Source organism: Macrobrachium rosenbergii, chromosome 48 (assembly GCF_040412425.1).
Source record: "Macrobrachium rosenbergii isolate ZJJX-2024 chromosome 48, ASM4041242v1, whole genome shotgun sequence".
NCBI classification, from domain to species: domain Eukaryota; kingdom Metazoa; phylum Arthropoda; class Malacostraca; order Decapoda; family Palaemonidae; genus Macrobrachium; species Macrobrachium rosenbergii.
In genome coordinates, this window is record NC_089788.1 from 65,215,220 (window position 1) to 65,235,219 (window position 20,000).

The 20,000-nt window shown below is 33.5% G+C and overlaps 1 protein-coding gene across 3 annotated transcripts in view; it reads right to left on the minus strand.

Annotated features, from left to right (window-relative positions):
• The window catches only part of LOC136831479 (C-type lectin domain family 2 member L-like), a 291,313-nt gene that overhangs the window by 130,583 nt on the left and 140,730 nt on the right, over positions 1-20,000 (minus strand). The gene's annotated exons all lie outside the window — the stretch shown is intronic.

Sequence of the window (20,000 nt, forward strand, 5' to 3'; positions counted from 1 at the left end):
CTGAGAGCGCCATAAAAGATTTCACGATGGCAAATCAAGCAGCGTTAGAACACGTAGGTGGGAGAGTAATGGGTTTGATGTTAAAACGACAAGAGGCAAGAGTATTTTTTTTTTTTTTATTTCCGAGGCCGTTCAATATCTTTATGGATGGAGAAATGCGATGCGTCAGAGAAAGATCAGAAATATAGGTGAACGGATGCAGGACCAGAAACAGTCGCAAATGGAGTGTGGAATGGTTGACGTTCAGGGATGATACAGTGTTGGCTGTGGATAGTAAAAAAAATTGCAGCAACTAGTAAAACGGTTTGAAAGTCTTTGCTAGAGTAAGGTTATGATGGTGGATGGAAATAAGGGTGATGGAGCAATAAATTTTAATGGTGATGAAATAATGGAAGTATTATGGACTAAATACAATGGATCATGGTAGCATGAGATCAGAGGTGAGTCACAGCATAGGTGACGCAAGAAAGATAGCTGGGCGTCTGCCCGTGACTGGGGAGAGACTTGAATTTGCTCTGGAAGCCAAGGTGGGAATGTATGAAGGGAGTCTTGAACCAACTCTCCTCTATGGAAGCTAATTGTGGATGTTGAATGTGAATGAGTAAAAAAGACTGAAAGTAAGAATAATAGTTCGTGTTGCGTATGTGCAGCCTGAGAATTCATAGGCGAGAAGTGTGGAGATCTACAGACGTGGCAAAAAGGTCAGCGCAGAGTATATATTGAGATGGTTCTGTCATGTGGAAAGAACGGATGACAATAGGTTGGTGAAAATAATGTCCAGAAGATATTAAGAATGTCAGTTTAGAGATCTTCGACACACTGTTGATTAGCCTCCTGTGTAGGTGTATGAAGCAGCTAATGTTGTGGAAGATTAAGCAGTTAACGTATGAATGGGGCAGTTACTGCTGTTTGTTTTTTGGAACCACGTGTTTTTGTGCCTGTGTGTCAGTGTATACTGTATGCAAAAAAAATTAAATCCCAAGTTAAAGCACTATATGCTGATAACATTGTAAAAACGACTTCCATACATGTTCACAGCTCCTACAAGAGATAAATTATATCTGAAATTGTTCTGATTGTACATGTACAGTATGATATAAATATCTCAAATAAAAGACTACCACTCTTTGTTTACGTATAAACACACACCATTTTTCTAAGTAATTCGTGCGTAGATAATTGACAAATCAAGCGATTTCAAAAGGGTGTTTAATGTGTTGTATCTGTGCACGGAAGCTCTGAGACAAATGAATGAAGTATTGCGCATTCACGTGTAAACAAAAGTTCTGTTGACATTTTAAAGAATTTTGAATGAATCAAAAATATAATATATATTATTTTACAATATATACATATAATTGCTGAACATCAGGTATGATTTTCAAGCTAATGAATGAATCTCGATAAAAAAAATGAATAAACGCAGGGTAATAAAACTGATAATGTATTCTTCCATTTTGATCTGACTTAACATTTATGATGGAAAATACACAAAGGAAGCAAATACGCCTCGCACATGTATTCCAACTTAAGGATGCTCTCTCTCTCTCTCTCTCTCTCTCTCTCTCTCTCTCTCTCTCTCTCTCTCTCTCTCTCTCTCTCTCTCTCTCGTGGTTTTGTGATCATGGCGTATACCTTATCCAAATGAAGGACCCCAAAATCCAATCCCAAGAGAGGCACAACGATCTTGTTTCATTCTGTAAAACCATACTGTTTCTTTGTTGACATAAGCTGAAAGTTAGTATCTGGTAGTTAGTCGACTGCGGTGGCTTGCAGCCAAGGAGAATACGCTTTTGGGGCTAGCAAAATTATCTACAATTGCTGAAAACCAGAAGCGATTTCAAGAGATCTACTTCTTAATACGAATGTGAAGAAAGTAATGATTCCTTCACAGTAATGAACGAATCGGTGTGTGCCAGCAATGTGAACAAACCGAAAGCTAATGCTGAGCCTAAATCTCCAGTGCAAACTCGGTCATAAAACGAGAGAGAGAATAAATGAGTAAAATCGTTATACCTAAATGAAACAGTGGTGAAGCTTAATTGGCTGGTAAAGTTCCGGAAGAACATTATTGCTGGTGTTAAGTAAAACAATAACTTCAGAACGGGAAAGACACAGACTACAAGAAAATTTAAAACAGAGAACGTCACATTAAAACAGAAATTTCTGGTCGTAAAGATAAGACAGTTTATGCCTGGATTAAGTCACCTTAATTAGAACGATGAGAAAAAGCATGATTTGGATGAAATTACAAATGAAGTCGAGAAAATGTTAAAACACTGACAACATGCACAGTGGGCGACTTGAAGAAACTCAGTCGTATTTTATTCTTCGGGAGGAACCAAGCGAAATGAATAACCTGACATCCTGAAAAAAAACTGCCCTCCCATCATCACTATAACGGCCATAACATTTTGGCAACTTCCAATCTACGACGGACGACAAAAAATACACTATTCCTTATAAGCAGTGATTGAAGGGAAAAGTATAAAATATAGAAAACACTGGTGTGTCCTCTTTTCTTCAGTTCATTGGTTAAATATCTGGAAAATATTATGCATTCTCTATTCTCTATCATCTTTACAAGATTTCGTTAGAAGCTTTAAAAAACAATAAATTTTAAATGATACAAACGATTCTGTTCTCTGCAAAAACTATTATCAGGTCATTGCAGCATCATTAATCTGACAGAGAAGAGGAAATGATGATTATATATGATATTCGCGAGTGAAGTTGAGAGAGTAAAGGCAGAAGCACAACCAAAGTAAATTCATACCTCAAGGGCGAGACTCGCAGGCTTCGAAAAAATCAGAAATTATTCATGAATACGGAATCAACCCATTACAGGACATTCTGATATTGCAAGCAATCTGACCCTGTAATTTAAGTGCAATTTACCATGCATGATTTAGCCATTATTTTTTTTTTTTTTTATTTATCCGTCGATGAGAAACATTTTCATTTATTCGTCGACCGGTAATGTGTGAGAGAAAACTGTTTTCAAGCGTAATATTTTCCTCAATATTTATTTCATAAAACCCAAAAGCATATTCTTAATGCTGGCGGATATCGCCATGAAATTCCAGAATCATGTGATTTCCGTTTGTTAGAATTTTGATCGTAGAGATTTATATATATATATATATATATATATATATATATATATATATATATATATATATATATATATATATATATATATATATATATATATATATATATATATATATATATATATATATATATATATATATATATATATATATATATATACAATATGTATATATTATATACACATATGAATATTTGTATATACATATATATAAATATATATACATATATACATATAAATATGCATATATATATATATATATATATATATATATATGCATACATACATACATACATACATACATACCTCGAAGACAGTTTTCATGTAAGTCTAAAGTATGGCGGACAAAATAATATTAGGCTCAAGAAATCTGATGCTTCAATAATTTTCTTAACTTTAGATCTAAAGTCAATACAAAATGGAAAGCATAATATATATAAAATATATATATATATATATATATATATATATATATATATATATATATATATATATATATATATATATATATATATATATATATATACACACACACACGTACACACACCCTACCTTCAAAATCCAGAGTCCAGAGATCGATCGATTTCCGATGGGGGAGAAATGACTTAGACCGGTTTCTTGGGAAAGCCATTGTTTATCTGTTGACCTGTGCAATGATATACCTGGTAACCGAGAATCCGAAAGTCAACACCAGCTGAGCCAAAGCTCGGAGGCCAAAGACATTAATTTATATATAAAGCTCGGATATATATATATATATATATATATATATATATATATATATATATATATATATATATATATATATATATATATATATATATATATATATATATATATATATATATATATATATATATATATATATATCTATATCAGTAGGTGCAGGGTGAAGGATCAGTCCTTTATTTCTTTTCTAAGTACTTTATTATTACTGCAACGTTTCAAGACGTAAAAACGAGAAGACAAACGTTAAATAAAGTATTTAGAATAGAAATACAGGACTGATCCTTCACCCTGCGCCTACTGATGTCTACCGGTTGATAGAACCCCTTTCAATCCTCACTATATATATATATATATATATATATATATATATATATATATATATATATATATATATATATATATATATATATATATATATATATATATATACATATACACAGTATATATTTATCATCACAAAATTGACACATCGCCCTCTCTCCATTCAGCTAGCACCGTCTTCTAAAATAGCTTGACCCACAAAAAGCCTGATTTTTGGCAGGCAGGAAGAGTGACGTCTTTGGGTCGAAAGGAACGACTATGAATTTGCTTAAATATTCCAAGCGATCAAGGCCCAAGTCACGCCCTGGAGTGTTTACAAACCCAGTTATGGTCTTTGAATAGATGGGCTGAGGTGGGTACGCGGAATGCATAGGATATATATAGAGAGAGAGGAAGGAGATAGAGGGAGAGGGGAGAGAGAGAGAATTCCTTTAAATCAACAATAAAAAAAATTGTGAAGGCTAAAGAGAGAGGTCCGAGAGAGGGTTCCAATGAGCGTAAGGAAAATAACCAAAGTTCGGCAACTGCCAGAGAGAGAAAGAGAAAACAGATGGAAATTTTTCACAGATCAGAGAATGTAGTAAAAATTCACAAAGATAAAACAAGATACCTTGAGAGAGAGAGAGAGAGAGAGAGAGAGAGAGAGAGAGAGAGAGAGAGAGAGAGAGAGAGAGAGAGAGAGAGAGAGAGAGAGAGAGATTCCAATCAATTAGCAAAAAAAAGTTTTAATAAGGGATCATTCGTGAACTGCATATACGATTACAGTAAACAATTAAAATAAAACAGTTGACGATAAACACGCAAATTAAAAATCAAATCGCATCATATTTCAAAATGCATCAATAATACAGTAGAACTGAAGAAAAATCGATGCCTAAAACTTGAAACCAGCTACAAAATGTAAATATGCAGTTATGTAGGTCCTCTCGATAAAAGACTCCAGCCAATAAACCTATGAAATACGTTACATAATGAGCACTTGCCTTGAGTTCTGCATTAAATAGTTCAGAGGCCTTTTTAAAGCAATATCCAATACCGCTAAAGCTAACGTAAAACCGCATCCTTAAAGGGATCTCTGAACGCGACCGTGGCTAAATTCCAAACTGGAACTGCATCGAGAAGAAATGTGTTCATTGCCAAAATCTAAGATGCAATCACTTCGGATGCAAACGACACGAATTTTTTTCCCCTATAACTGGGTCTTCTAATCCAAAATTCTCTCTTCGTTTTACAATGAACGGATGAAAGAATGGCTCTAAACATTCATCGAAAATCAATCGGCTGCGCCAACTTTGCGATATTTTTTTGTCACATCTCATGAAAAAGTATGATGTGATGATGCCATTTTCCTTCGCTGCACTGTCGTCATAAGCATAATGGACTAAACTGTGCTGAAAGTAAGGTACAGGGAGAAACACATACACGCATATATATGTATGTATGTATGTATGTATGTATGTATGTATGTATGTATGTATGTTATACATACATACATGTTATATATGTATGTATGTATGTGTGTATGTATGTATGTATGATACAAAGATACGGAGATAAGTTACGAAACCGCATAACCGTTATATTTGTCTGCACTAATTATGAAACTTAAAAATAACAGGCTTTCCTTTAAAACATCTGCGAAAAACAATTATTTGAAGGTGATATTATTGCCCTTTGGCACGCATATTGGTCAGTGAATTTGAAAGAAAAGGCCAAGTGGTACAGTTAATCACTGGACCCTACATGTCCGATCTAATAAAGATTAGAGGAAGAATAAAATAATAATACTAAAAATAAAATTTTTCATATACTATTTATTTTTTTCCATGGACGATGATATAGAGGTAAACAATGAATCTCACATTTGCACCTTCCGTCGTCCAGCCTGGGGCCTACCCGTCTCGCCATTTGTTCCAACACAATGAAGGTACCTTGGACTCAGCTTCGGCCAGTAGGGAACGTACCTGGGGCAGGGACTTGCTATCTGGAAGTCTTTTATATTACCACTATTTCAGATACTTTTGTCGGTTTGGGTCAGACCAACAAAACGTGTAAGAAAAGACAACATCAAGGACATCTTTATACTTTGCAACAGGATGAACCACTGTGCTTTTAAGAGAGGCAACAAAAGATTTAAAACTAAACCTCACTCAATGGACTTCCGCTATTAACAATTTGAAGCAGTGCTTTTCATAGTGATCTCAAAAGGAAAGAGCCAGCAAGTAGTAATACAAATACTGACAATAAATACAATGGAAATGTATCTGCGGAATTCCTTTAATGATTTCCGAAGTCGAAACAAAAAAGAGCTGTTTATAACAATTCTCACTGTGCTTATTTGGAAAGCAATAGCACCAAAAACAGCAATCTACAACAATCCCGACGAGAAGCTTCGGATAAGGCTGGGTAAACCTTCGAAGTCAAACTCCCTCATACTATTGCAGATGAAGATTGCTATGGTATGAAGATCAAGAAATATCGAAGAAAAGGAGCTATTTAATGTGCAGCCACGATAAAGTGACCGACGAAAGAAACATTGTTAAAAATATTCAAATGGTCGAATTTAGTTTGACAAAAACACCTAATCACAATACTACATTTTATTAGTCGTTCTTTCTAACGCTGACGGTACATATAGCTAGCCTCCTAATCAGCAAAATTGAACCAATTTAGTTTTGCTCAGTATTTAGATGGGTGACGCCATCACTTCATGAAATTCCCCTCGACCATTTGGGGCCAGTAAACTTATATCATAATTGTACTTATTAAGACGCTGAAGGGTAGCACCCGGAGTTAACACCAGAAAAATTGGATGTATAAATATAAATATAATAAATATAAATATATATATACATTATGTGTGTGTGTGTTTGTATGTATATATATATATATATATATATATATATATATATATATATATATATATATATATATATATATATATCTTTATAGAGTCTAACTACAGATATGGGTTAAGAGGATGGCCAAGTGGGATATATTATATATATATATATATATATATATATATATATATATATATATATATATATATATATCTTTATATGTTAACTCCTATATATTACCTTTAGTCTAGATAGATAGATATATGTGATAGATAGATAGATAGATAGGTAGGTAGATAGACAGACAGATAGACAGGTGGATCATGACCAACTGGTGTTGAAAATCTGGCGAACTTATAACTTGCAACAGCCAAATCACAGCAACTAAAAACTAAAGATTCTCTTTCATACTGGGTATTTACCGTTAGTCGATAAAAATAAATTTGCTATTCCTGTCCTCCTCTAAAGTAAACATCAGCAAACTCCAATTCCCAAAAATCATTATTGGTTGTCAGTGTAAAGACAAGAACGGCAGGAAAATTGAATGAAGTTATTTTGCAACAATTCCCGACAGAATTTCCAACAAAAATACGCGAACTCTGATCGAAACACATCACAGGACCGAAGGAAATTCGTACGAGAAAGTCTTATCGGGGAGAAACGGCTTCAAACGTTCTATTCAGCACCCTCAAATCTCCTCTCTGAATGCTGATTATACTCCTGTCATACACACTTCACATGCAACGGAATCACGAAGGTCCCTTTAAGGCTCCAGATAGCCGATGCTACGGCGAGGAACGGCCTCTCCAGGAATACCATGAATCTGCAGGAAATCCTCGACTGGCGAGTGCTTAGAAAGGAATATACCTTGTAAGTCGAGCGTCTGTAAAGGAATATATCTTATATGCTATTTTTGTTTGAAACTTGATTTGTTTAGCAGAGGTTCAGGGTACTTTATCCACGGTAGTAATAATAATAATAATAATAATAATAATAATAATAATAATAATAATAATAATAATAATAATAATAATAATAATAATAATATAATAATAATAATAACAATGGTGAAAAACCTGAAGTGGTTTAAGTTTAAATGTATATTAGAGGCATATATACATACGAGAGCTTTCGAGAGCTTTCGAGAACCTACTCGATTGTCTTTCTCAATCTCAGATCGAGAGGGAGAATCGAGCAGGTTCTCGAAAGCTCTCGTTTGTATATGTATTTCTAATATATATTTACACTTACACTTTTATGAATAATTAATAATAATAATAATAATAATAATAATAATAATAATAATAATAATAATAATAATAATAATAATAATAATAATCTCGTCTGTCAGGAACTGGAGTTTCGATCATAAGTATGTCAGTATAATTTTCATTTTAAGGAAACTGATAAAAATCTCTCTCTCTCACTCTCTGTCTCTCTGTCTCTCTCTCTCTCTCTCTCACTTTCCCATGAGGTCAGTGGCAATACTCTCGCCTGACCTCGCAGAAATCCAAGGCTAGTTCAGCGGTAAGGAAAGAATGATGGGATCACGTTCTCTCAAATCTAACCGTGACCCAGTTGACCTGTGCGGTAAATTATGAACCTGATTGTAGGTTGATCAGTGTCGGCAACACGTTGACAGAGAATGTATATACATACATACACACAGACACACATACTGTGTATACTTATGTATATATTTATGTATGTATATATATATATATGTATATATATATATATGTATATATATATATATATATATATATATATATATATATATATATATATATATATATATATATATATATATATATATATACATACTATATAATAAAATAAAATAAACAAGTAAAAATCACATCAAAGTATTATTCAAAATTTCCTAAAGCCTATAATTTGTTCCCGTGCAACTACCCCCGGAATGGACAGGGGGGGAAAGTTTAAAACTTTTTAAATAAAAATCCGTGTACCCGCGTAAATATAATATCGATAATATTTAGTCCTCATCCTGTACTGAATATGAAAAATCTGATTAGGAAAAAATGGTCTGAACTTTTTCCATCCATAATTTTTGCGGTTCATTACGCAATCAGCGTTAGACGCGTAAGTGAAAAGTGGAAAGGTTTTACCGTAGAGTTTTCACGGCCCAGTGCCCTTGAATCAGGTCATTTAACGGATATCAGGTAAATGCGACATTAATACAGTGCTTTGCCTTACTAGTTACCATTATCAGAAAAAATAATATTCTTGAATTACTGTAATGCCTTACAAACTATTATAATAAGTCACTTCCTAATGGTTGTTGGATAAAAGATTTCATAATACAGCATATAAAAGTTTTTTATATTAAGTATTACCTGATTATCTCTTTTAATTCGTAATTCACAATTTCAAAAGACAACGCAATCAGCATGTTAAAACTGAAAATAAAATTGTTTTGGAACTGTTTTCAAACATTCTAAAATAATTTTAATACGACTTTATAAATGAATGTTTTCAAACATTCTCAAATGAATTTTAATCGACTTTATAAATGAATTATATCTCATCTATTCCTTTAATATATATATATATATATATATATATAAATATATATATATATATATATATATATATATAATATATATATATATATATATATATATACATATATATATATATATATATATATATATGTAAGTGGTTTTTTTCGATAAATAAATCATATATTCAGAGCGTTTTCTGTAAACAGAATACCACAGTAAAGGAATACTTATAAATGAAACATATCCAAAACATTTTCTGTATACAGAATACCACAGTAAAGGAATATTTATAAATGAAACACACAGCCTAAATAATTCCTGTAACCAGAATACTACAGCAAAGGAATATTTATTAATGAAACATATTCTAAGAATTTTCCGTAAACAGAATACCACAGTTAAAGCAATATTTTGATTCATATTTATCTTATTTATATTTAACCAAGACATTTTGTATTAATAACCAAATGCAACCAGTATTTTTGTGAATAAAATTTTTTCTTTTTAATCACTTATGTGGAATAATATAAAAATTTCCACACAACTGATTACAATGAGCAATCATGAATACTCTTCTCTTTCCAAAATAAACTAATTATAAAATATTTTTCCAATGATAAAAAGTAAAATTATCCAATAAATTAATGACTGCAGCATTGTCTTCCTCAGTATACATACACACACACAAACACACACACATAAACACACACACACACACACACACACACACACACACATATATATATATATATATATATATATATATATATATATATATATATATATCTTTATATAAATGTGAATGTTTGTAACTTTGTGCGCGATAGAAATCCGAACCGCTTGACCGATCTAGACAAAATTTAGCACATGGCCATCATGTGACCCAACTTAGATAATAGGGTAGGTTTCCAACCCGTAACCCCGTCCCCTTCCCCTTCCCCTATCCCCATTCCCTTTGTAACTTATGTGGTAAATAACCTCTACGGGTTTATCATACCTCATTTCATGTACTCGAGACCACAGAAATATATTAATGAAAATGCTTCTTGGTCACCACAGTAATACCTTGATAAAAGGGACAGGCAGCACAGTAATATCTGGATAAAAGGGACAGACAGCACAGTAATACCTGGTTAAAGGTGACAGACCGTGCAGTAATGCCTGGATAAAAGGGACATTCACCACGGTAATAACTGGATAAAAGGGACAGACAGCACAGTAATACCTGGTTAAAGGTGTCAGACAGCACAGCAATACCTAGAATAAAAGGGACAGCCACCACAGTAAAACATAGATAAAAGGGGGCAGTTACCACAGTAATACTATATAAAAGGGACAGTCACCGCAGTAACTGGATAAAAGTGACAGACAGCAAAGTAATACCTGGATACAAGGAACAGTCACAACAGTAATTTGTTGATAGAAGGGACGGTCATTACAGCAATACATGAATAAAAGGGACAGACAGCACGGTAATACCTGAAAAAAGGGACAGTCACCACAGTAATACCTGTCAGTTCACCCACGACTGCTCGGAGGGTGAAAGTTTGCATGAAAAAAGTAGAACTGTCAGTCGGATCTTCAACATAAACCCCTCAACCTCTCCCTTCTCCCTCCCCTCCCCCTCCCCTTTCCCTTTCCCCCCTCTCCCTGCATGTAGACTGTCTTTCATAACTTTCCCGGGCAGCACCGGGTTGGTCAGCTAGTGCATATTTTATATATATATATATATATATATATATATATATATATATATATATATATATATATATATATATATATATATATATATATATATATATATATATATTATATTTATATTTATAAATATACATGTATGTATGTATGTATGTATGTACGTATGTACGAGTATAACCACTGAATTTTGACACGTGCATTGCGGAGTATCTTCCGATAACTTTAATCTTTCCGCCTACATACATTCCCTCTCTAGGAAAGATGAGCCGCAGTGCAGCAAAATTAAAACATCTGGAATTACTATAATGCTGCAGTGCCATGAATAATATTTTAAAGTGAACTGAAAATAGTGCTCGCTGCGCTTGAAGTGCCCGTAATTTTTCTTAATGAGAACTTTTAAAAGAGAGATTGCATAAAAATTTGCTAGCAAGAGCAAACACGGACATACATACATACATAGATACTTAAATCCGCGCATTCACACACACACGCATATATATATATATATATATATATATATATATATATATATATATATATATATATATATATATATATATATGTGTGTGTGTGTTTATATATAGTATATATATACACACACATTTATACATATATATATATATATATATATATATATATATGTATACATATATATATATCTATGTAAATATATACATATATATATATATATATATATATATATATACATACATATATATATATATATATATACATATACATATATATATACATATACATATATATGTTTGTGTGTTTGTGTGATGTGCGTGTGTGTACATGTCCACACACCAAAAAACTGTTCCACTATATTAAAAAGATATAACAATAAACGCCTTGGCCTTGGAAGTTCTACAAAATTCCTGCACTGCGTAAAAACAGGCTGGTGCATTTTCACTTCCTCCATCAACCCCGCTGTTCATAAACTTGCCATCCCACGGCCCCCACTATCTCGCGGGAGATAGACGTAAAGATGAAATTGTGGCCGGACTTGAACCGTTTGGGAACCCGAATTTATGTGCCATTAAGTGTCAATCGTCGCGTGTTTAGACCCGAAAGGGATACTTACGGTCCCCGGAGGAGAGCCGGGCCTTCTAAAGGCTTCCCCTGGCCGCTTAAAATGACATTTACCGGGGATCCACTCCGCGGACGTCGTGTTGACCATATTAAAGGGTCTCTTAAATTAACCGCTTTCGAGATTAGGGGGTTTCCGCGCCTGCTCGGCCGGAATGTGTGATTTCTATGCATATTAGAGGGACTGTTATCCAAATATTTATGCATTCATTCATTGGATCCATAAAGGGTTCTGTATTCCCAAGATATTGCCTATTTATGATTCATTTAAGACTTAGTAATTTTCATGTCATTGAGTATTAAATATTCTATTTTTATTCCAAGGCTATTGTTTGTTTATTTATTACCTGATATTCACTTATTTTCATGCTCTGTTGTAAATTTAATTATTGAATAATTAACATAATTCTCTTTCGCAGTGATTATTAATTTAATGTTATTGATTGTTACTCGTGTACGTAAACCTAATCATTTTTATTTATCTTTTAGTTATTAACTTTTCAGCGAAACATCTTCCCGGTAAAAATAATAAATGTCTTGTAAGGAAAACATGCAATGCACAGCATGAATCGTGAATAAAATATAACGACCCTTATAAAGAATCTTGCTTTTGAAGACATAAAAAAACAAGTAAAAAATGCGTCGAAATTTTTTCGGCGCAAAAAGTTTTCTGTGCAGCCGCTACATCGTATAATCAAGGCCACCGAAAATAAATCTCTCTTTCGGTGGTCTTGATATAATGCTGTATGAGCCGCGGCCCATGGAACTTTAACCACATCCCGGCGGTGGCCTACCCTATATCGTTGCCAGAAACACGATTATGGCTAACTTTAACCTTAAATAAAATAAAACTACTGAGGCTAGAGGGCTGCAATTTGGTATTTTTGATGAATGGAGGATAGATAATCAACACCAATTTGCATCCCTCTAGCCTAAGTAGTTTTTAAGATCTGAGGGCGGAAAGAAAAAGTGCGGACGGACAGACAAAGCCGGCACAGTAGTTTTCTTTTACAGAAAACTAAAAAGAAATTATATGTAATAAATAAATAATTAACTCTCGCAAGACCACTTATCTGTGTATACACTAGAAGGGAAGACGAGAGGTATTCAAACAAGCAAAGGGACGAGCTCGACTAAACAAAATGGGAAAAATGATAAGAAAACAATGCAAAGGACTGGGGAAATAATTGCAAAACGGGATAAGGAGAAATGACATAAGAAAATACACGTTGCTCTCGGGACTAAATGATACTGAATCAACAAAACGAGGGGAGATTAAGACACAAGAGTGAAAACAATAGAATACGAATATGTAACATAAAGATTAAAACGCAAAGGAAAGAGGAAGCAGGGGAAACACCCACAGAGGTCGAAAAGACAGGAGTAACAATGAGGATGGAGGAAGAATTGGGAAGGAGGAAGGAGAGGAACTCAGGAACGAAAAGAAGACGTCGGGGAATGGAGAGGGTCAGGAGGATGCAGACGGAGAAAGGAGGAGGAAGAAGACCAGGAATGAGGATTAAGTAGAGTAGGAGGGGAGAGAGGACCAGGAAGGGAAAGGAGTAAGAGAGGAATGGCGGAGTAAAACGAATAGGAGAGAAACGAATACCACGAATGCGACAAGGTGAAAGTGGAGAAGAGGGACAGAATGGGACACGAAGGGAAAGGAGTAGATAAATGATGGAGGAGGATAAAGCAGGAGAACGAGTAAGGGAAGGAGTAGGAGTGTAGGAGTATGAATACAAGTAAGAAGGGGAGTACCCATAACTCTTCCCCTTAACCCTAACATCACTCTACATACAAGGTTGTTTACAGGGCAAAATATTGACACAGAGAATCGACCAATATTAGTTCATGTTACATAAACTCTCTCCTTAAGGAGAAAAACGAGGGGCGGATAACGAGGATATGATAAAAACGCCCTGACAAGAATACGAAGAGAAAATTACAGGACGGACTCCTTTATCAAATGCGTCTATACATTTTTTCATTTTATTTTCCACACGTCTAGGAAATAGAAATTTTTTAGTTAATACTTGTGAAGGATTATTACATGTAAGGTTGCCAGTTTTAATTACATTTCCAGTTATTTTTATACAGTGTTTCATTCACTTTAGCCTCACAATGAGATTACTAACCTCGATCGCATGCAAAAAATGTTTTCCGTATCCGTGGCAATATTATTAATGATCAAATTTCCACACACAAACACACACACTATATATATATACAGTATATATATATGTATATATATATATATATATATATATATATATATATATATATATATATATATAAATATATATATATATATACAGTATGTATACATACATGTATATATATATGAGAGAGAGAGTGAGAGAGATATTAATATATGTGATTTTTTAAACTGCAAAAATACTGTACAACAAAGGAAAAATATGCCAGTATAAATAAAACAAAGGAAGGACAGAAATGTGAAACATTCGCTTAGTATCAACATTTTTTGAAAGGGGCAGAGATAACGTTAAAAATGTTCTTTAAACTGCTGTCCTTCCATTTTAATCATAAAACAAAGGATATTTTTTGTATCAAAATACAAACACAAAAATGTTCTATTCTACACACCTTCATTTTAATATATATATTTTTATATAAATATATATATACATATATATATATATATATATATATATATATATATATATATATATATATATATATATATATATATATACTTTTTCCTATGGTATTTCTCATTGAATGCTAATGCACAGGTATCATCTATCCGTTTAAGGCAACATTTCACCAGTCTCCTATACTTCTTGTTATCCTCAAGGTTGACGTTCTGAAGGTAATGCAAAAATTGCTGCTACATGGAACAAAATAGCAGCAATGTTTTCCTTTTTTCAAGACGTAAACCAATAGTATAAGAAATAAATGAACATTGAAAATTCTGCCTTACTGAAGTAGATGCCATTTCAGCACTGGAAGTTGATGAGTATATATATATATATATATATATATATATATATATATTATATATATATATATATATATATATCTATATATATATATATATATATATATATATATATAGCCTATGAAATCTGGAAACCTATTATGCATTTATGGTATACTATCTTCAATAATGAAAAATATGTTTATATATATGTATTTTATCAGAAAAGAAGAGCTTGCAATGTTAATGCCCAATAAACGCTGATTTCTGTGTCTTCTACAAAGGTATATTAGTATGTGATGATAAGAAATAACATCTGACTTCAATGCATTCCTTTAAGCGTCTAAAATGGCAGGCAACAGTTCATGGCGAAGCAATAATCTCAAATTTTCCCCGAGATATCACAGTCGTTAAAATAAAAGTATTTACGATACTTCTTTAGGTTTTACAGATATTTTATGTAAATGTGGGATCGCGTAAATTGATAACTCTTCAGTAGTTCTGACAGGTATATCGAGGCCATACTATATTTAAGGGTACGCATAAAAAAAAAAGAGTTGGACAGACAGAATAACAGAACTAAGAACAAATAAATAAATTGAACCCATACACACGAAAACGAAACCCAAGGTAACAGAAACAGAAAAATGTTAAAGTCTACGATTTGATAATAATGGGAATCTTATTTACTTTGATTTACCATAATAGTAAATGTCTTGAGTCCCTCTCGGAAGAAATTCCCGAATGCTTCTATGTCCAAAACTCCACTGAATATATAACATATATTACTGTCGCTTAACCACACGTTAGTTCCTCGTTGGGAGAGTGGGTTCCGTTCTCAGCTAGCACTCTGCTGGCCGCGAGTTCGAATCTCCGACCGGCCAATGAAGAATAAGAGGAATTTATTTCTGGTTATAGAAATTAATTTCTCGCTACAATGTGGTTCGGATTCCCCAATAAGCTGTAGGTCCCGTTGCTAGGTAACCAAACGGTTCTTAGCCACGTAAAATAAATTTAATCCTTCGGGCCAGCCCTAGGAGAGCTGTTAATCAGCTCAGTGGTCTGGTTAAACTAAGGTATACTTAACCACACGTTGATAAATAGTCATCGAGAGACACTTGAAGGGCAAGAGAGAAGAAAAAGATATGGTTTGCACCGTTTTTTCTCTCAACATAGGCTATTCCCTAAAAATCTCTCTCTCTCTCTCTCTCTCTCTCTCTCTCTCTCTCTCTCTCTCTCTCTCTCTCTCTCTCTCTCACACACATACATATAAAAAAGCACTATACTAAAAGGCAGATTAACTACTTGACGTGAGAATAAAAGCGAAAGAATCTGAGCGAGGGAGCAGAATAACACTATCGAAGCAAGAAAAGGGTGCATGCATGATCACATCAGAATACGTGCATGAGACAAAATTAAAAGAGAAAGTAAGAAAGACAGGGAAAAAAAAGAAAGACAATGGAACACGCCATATTCTGAAAAAAAAAATTAATGAACGCTTTCTACGTTTTGCACTCTGCCGACACCGCTGCAGACAAGAACTTTGCTATCACATGGAAGATGATTGCTGTTCATAAAAGATAACTGCATTTGCAACTATGCATGTATGGACATGCATTTGCATATGTATGTATCAAAAGAACGACGAATTCATATGATGAAAAAGGTTCTTTACACAAAGGCACACACACATATATATATAAATACACACACACACACACACATATATATATATATATATATATATATATATATATATATATATATATATATATATATATATATATATATATATACATATTTACACATACATATTATTTCACTCGGCACTTCCAAATCTTCAATTAGAATCCCCTTTGAATAGAGCGGCTTGCACTTTCACAAAATTCCACAAAAAAAAACGAACTTTTATAAAGTAGTAGTAGTAATGTGTTGGTAAGATACAGTCACCGAACCATGAACCCACAGAACAAAAAGAAAAATCGTAAAACAAATAAAAAATAAAAGACAAAAAAAAAAGCCAGATAAAAATCGTTGGTAAAACTTAGCGCCGAAAACACACTTCTTAAGGAACATACAACTCTTTCTCTCTCTTTCTCTCTCTCTCTACCACAAGAAGAGTCATAAAAAAAGCCGTGTTCGAAGAAAAATTTCCATTACTTGCAACCCGTTTCTGTCTGTCTGTCTGTCTGTCTGTCTGTCTGTCTGTCTCTCTCTCTCTCTCTCTCTCTCTCTCTCTCTCTCTCTCTCTCTCTCTCTTACACGCACAAACACATAATACTAAAAAAAAGGCACTACAATAAAAGGAAGGCGACGGCTTAAGAACGTGAGAATAACAACTGATCGAGGGAGCAGAATGACACTATCGAAGCAGCCCAAGGATGCATACACGATTGCATACGAATATGCGCAAGAGACAAAACAAAAAATAAAGAAAGAAAGAAAAGAGGGTAAGGAAAAAGAGAAAGACAATGGAACACGCCATTTCTGACACGCCAATATCAGTGCGAAAAAATATTTAATGAACGCGTTCTACGTTTTGCACACTGTTTGTATTGCTACAGACAAGAAGATGACTGCTGACAAGAAAATGACTAATATGTATGTATTTAAAAATATTTACAGTATATTTGATAAAAAGAGGTTCTTTATACACACACACACACATATAAATGTACATATATATATATATATATATATATATATATATATATATATATATATTTACATGTATTTGTATATGTATATTTACAGATAGTTTTTTATCCCAATTAAAACAAGTAAAAATCTTCATCTAGAATCCTTTAAATAGACAGTTTTTCACCTAATTCTGCAATCGAGTTTTCTCGTACAGCTGTACAGCGTAGAATGCCGTATGACCCGCGGCCTATGAAACCTTCAGCCACGGCAAGGTGGTAGCCAGTCCTATAGTGTGGCCAGACGCACGATCATAGCTATCTTTAACCTTAGATAAAAAAAAAACACTACTGAGGCTAGAGGGCTGCAGTTTGGTATGCTTGATGATTGGAGGATGGATAATCAATATACCAATTTACAGCCCTCTAGCCTCAGTAGTTTTTAAGATCTGAGGGCGGACAGAAAAGTATGGACAGAAAATGTACGGACGGACAGACAACGCAATCTAATAGTTTTCTTTTACAGCAAACTAAAAAAAACAACTTTTACAAAGTAGCTGTAATAATGTGTTGGTAAAACGCAGTAAAAGAACTAACTTTTACCGAGTAGCTGTAATAATGTGTTGGTAAAACACAGTAAAAGAACCATGAAACCACCAGACAAAAAAAACTGGCAAAACAAATGACAAAACTAAAAAAGACTGCTGTCATATCACATTGCAATTAAACGCCATAAGTGACTTGGGATAAAGACAAAAAAACAAAAACAAAGTTGGCTAAAAAAAAAAACGAGGGTAAAACTTAGCACCGACAACACACTCCTCAAGGAACATACGACTCTCTCTCTCTCTCTCTCTCTCTCTCTCTCTCTCTCTCTCCACCGCAAGAAAATAAAAAATAAAAAAAGAACCGTGTTCGAAGGCAGAAATTAATTAAATGTAAGAAAAATGTCCTATACTTACAACCCGCTTCTATCTATATCCCTCTTACATGCATAAACACACACGCCTAAAAAAGGCAGCACAATAAAAGGCAGCACAATAAAAGGCACTACAATAAAAGGCAGGCGACAACGTAAGAACGTGAGAATAACAGCCGAAGAATATGATCGAGGGAGTAGAATAACACCATCGAAGCAGCCTAAGGGCGCGTGCACGATTGCATACGAATGCGTGCATAAGCCAGAATAAAAATAAAAGAAAGAGAGAAAGAGAGAGCAAGAGAAAGAAAGAATGAGACAAATGAAAAGAAAGGTAATGGAACACGCCATTCCCGTCACGCCAATATCAGTGTGAAAAAATAACTAATGGTCGCTTTCAACGGTTGACACTTTGTTGGCATTGCCGCAGACAAGAATTGTGCTGTAACGTGGAAGATGACTGCTGTTCATAAAAACACTGAAGTGCAAATACGTTTGTATGTGCATACAAATGCATGCATGTGTATGTATAAAGGACGGTGAATCCATATAAAAACATTTATTTGCACACACATGTATATATATGCATAATATATATTTACATATCGTATATATACATTATATATATAATATGTATACACACAAACACACACACACACACACACACACACACACACACACACATATATATATATATATATATATATATATATATATATATATATATATATATATATATATATATATATATATATATATATATATATATATATATATATATATATGTGTGTGTGTTGCTTAAAAACGGAACTTTCATCTGTTCAATTAAGATCATGCCTGAAATTTCACCTAACGCAACCAAAAAAAATAAATGTACAAAGCAGTTATAAAGAGTTGGTAAAACACTGGAAACGAACCATGAACCCGCCGGACAAAAAGGAAACGCGTAAAGAAATGAACAAAAATTAAAAAAAAGACTCCTGTCATATCACATGGCAATTAACCTTCATCAGTGACTCAGGAAAATATAAAATAGAAATAAAACAAAAACCGGTTAAAAAACGTTAGGAAAATTTAGCAGCGAAAAGACCCGCCCTGGGAACATATGACTCTCTCTCTCTCTCTCTCTCTCTCTCTCTCTCTCTCTCTCTCTCTCTCTCTCTCTCTCTATTTCTTCCTCCTTT